Below are 2,881 nucleotides of genomic sequence, written 5' to 3' on the forward strand. Positions count from 1 at the left end.
GTAATTTTAAAGGTAAACGACTGAGAAACACCCCTGATCCGCATCCGCCATCAGTGCGCAAGCTTTCAGCCATTCTTCTCTCAATCTCTGGAACTCTCGTCCCGAAGAGACTTCGCCTCCCCCTTCCCTACCTGCCTTAAGAGCTACCTTTTCGACCGTGCTCTCAGTTATATTGCAATATTGCAATGTTGAAATATTGCCAGACTTTGCCATCGCCTCACCCCTCAGGCTGCTGAAACCGTCACCCATGCATTTGTCACCTCAAGGCTTGATTACGGGAACTCCCTCCTCATCGGCCTTCCCAACTCTTCCCTTCACAAGCTGCAAATCATCCAAAACTTTGCAGCTTGTGTACTCTCGCACACCAGGATCCACGACCCCATCACTCCCACCCTCGCCCGACTCCACTGGCTCCCCATCCCCCAGAGGATTGAATTCAAGATCCTCATCCTCACTTTCAAGGCCATCCATGGACTTGCCTCCTCCTACCTCTCTGACCTGCTGATTCCCTACCAACCTGCCCGCTCTGCGGGCTCTGGCCTGCTCCATGTCTCCCGCCCGACCCCCCCCCACCATCAGTGGCCAGGCTTTCAGCCTCTCTGCCCGCACACTCTGGAACTCTATCCCACGGTTCCTTCGCCTCGCTTCCTCCCTCGCATCCTTCAAGGCAGGTCTCATGATCCTTCTCTTCGACCGTGCCTTTGGTCGCCCTCCCACCTCTCTGCCTTCCCTCACTCCTACACCACCCCTTCCCCATGCTCGGGCCCCGACACCTGACTGTTCAGCGCTTTGGGACGTTCTCCCGACGTGAAAGGCCGAATGTCCTCCTTCTGTGCCGTAACATTCTAGGAATCTAAAAAATCTATGAAAGGCGCTCTATAAATGTAATTTTGTTGTTGTTGTTATCTTAACCCTCCCCTGACTCAGGTGGCCGTGTGTGAAGTGCTTTGAAATGTCCTCCTAATGTGAAAGCTAAATAAATTGTTGCAGTTGACATGACTTTCCAATTGTTTATCAAAGTGGAAAAAATGTACCTGAAAAATATTACACCATAATGTGGTAGAGCTATCAGGTTGATGAAACTACTGAGGAGATTTTACAGATTGTATCTCTGCTATAAGCAAGGACAATGCCCATTTCAAATAGCTATCATTTTTTCCACTGACATTTTTTGTTTTAATCCCTCCATTTGTTCTTGGATTCTAGAATTTGTGGCAAATGTTTCAAATATTTACTTCTGTCTCTCTGGGTTCTTACAATAAAGCATGATTGTTCCTCCACGCTGATGAGATTGACACATTGGAATAGGCACATATCGAGCAATGGTCTTTATTTTCAGAAATAAAACAAAACGAGTGGGAAACTTCATGGGCTTGTCTGACGTGTTTTTTTTAACTGAATGAACTGGTCATAAATTGTGCAACTGTGAGTGATTTGTGGAGGAGCAAAGGTCATGCGTGTAGATGTGTTTACCACACTGCAGTGATGATAAAAATGAACTTTGGCCTTGCACACAGCTCGAACATGAGGCGTGTATAAACAGGCACATGGGGAATAAGAAATCAATTTTTCAGGAATAGTTTGTTGTAGCTTTTACTCAGCAAACATCAAACCTATCTGTTGTAAACTGAATCCCACTAAATATTTGTCTTTGGTAATTGCCTTTTTTCCCCTAATAAGAAAAGAAAAAATTAAAAGGTGGAGTGAAAAATCGATTGAGTATTAACTCTTGTAAACCAAAGGGAGATAGCGTGCATTAGGTTCTGCATCTGCCCTTGACCATTTGCCACTATGAAAATCTGCATCAGTCATCAGGGTTGCAAAATGACTGTTCACTTAACATGAGTGTTTACAAGTCAGGCTTTGCACTGCGCTGTTGCAAGCTACAGAAATGAAAATCAGAACTTTCTAAATGTCCCACTGTCCTTTATCCACATTTACACTGGAGTGATATGATGTGAACAAGCTGACTTGTTACCAAGGTTTATCGTATTTACACTACCCTAGAACTCAGACTTTTTTGAATCTAGTGATACAGACTAGTGAAGCGTGTCAGTGCAGTGATATCAGCCCTCACTGATTCCGAGGAGATGTGTGGAGTATATTGCAGACCAGCTTTGGTCTCCTGCCAGAATAATAATAATCCTTGCATTTGATATAGTGCCTTATCACGACTTCAAGATGTCTCAAAGCGTTTCACAGAATATACTATAAAGTGAATTGACTATAGTTTGTGGGCAAAACGTGGCAGCCAATTGTGCACAGCAATGTCCCACAAACAATCGTGGATTGAGTGACCAATTTATTATTCTTTTTTGGGGAAAGAATTATTCCCCCTGGAAAAGGGATCCGCCAATCGACTTACAACTGGGTTCCTACTTACTACTAGGTAAACAGAGGCATGTGGAGTTAGGAAATTTGCCCTGCCGGGAATCAAACCCAGGTCTCTCACTTGTAAGGTGAGTGCTCTAACCACTGAGCTACAGGATATACAGTCTTAACATTTTGCCACTCATGATTTCACATCAGATTGAAACTGACAGTCGTGAGGAGTGGGGAATGGCCAGGGGGAGAGGGGGGATTCTCTGGTTTACATGCCAGCATTCACTTTTAGAATTAAATCTATTCTGCATTCACTCCAGTATGACGTGTACAGTATAAATGGAGTGTAAGACCTGCCCACTGAGACCATTCAGAGTTCAGGTATTTTATTTGACGTCAGTGGTGTTTAAATACATTCCTTTCATTGTTTGTGGGCATTTGATCAAATATATTTCATATTTGTGGTGTAACTATTTAAAGTAGTCAAATCTATCCCATTTTCTTTTCCAACAAGAATTCTGTCTCAATTCTTTCTCCACCTCGATAGTAAAGCACATAT

The 2,881-nt window shown here is 43.7% G+C and overlaps 1 non-coding gene across 1 annotated transcript; it reads right to left on the bottom strand.

Moving 5' to 3' along the window:
- Window positions 1–2,418: 2,418 nt before the first annotated feature.
- On the bottom strand, window positions 2,419–2,490 carry trnav-uac. The gene has a single exon. It is a non-coding gene; the product is annotated as a tRNA-Val (tRNA).
- Between the last annotated feature and the right edge of the window lie 391 nt (window positions 2,491–2,881).

Source organism: Callorhinchus milii, unplaced genomic scaffold (genome assembly GCF_018977255.1).
Source record: "Callorhinchus milii isolate IMCB2004 unplaced genomic scaffold, IMCB_Cmil_1.0 Scaffold2, whole genome shotgun sequence".
Classification (NCBI taxonomy): domain Eukaryota; kingdom Metazoa; phylum Chordata; class Chondrichthyes; order Chimaeriformes; family Callorhinchidae; genus Callorhinchus; species Callorhinchus milii.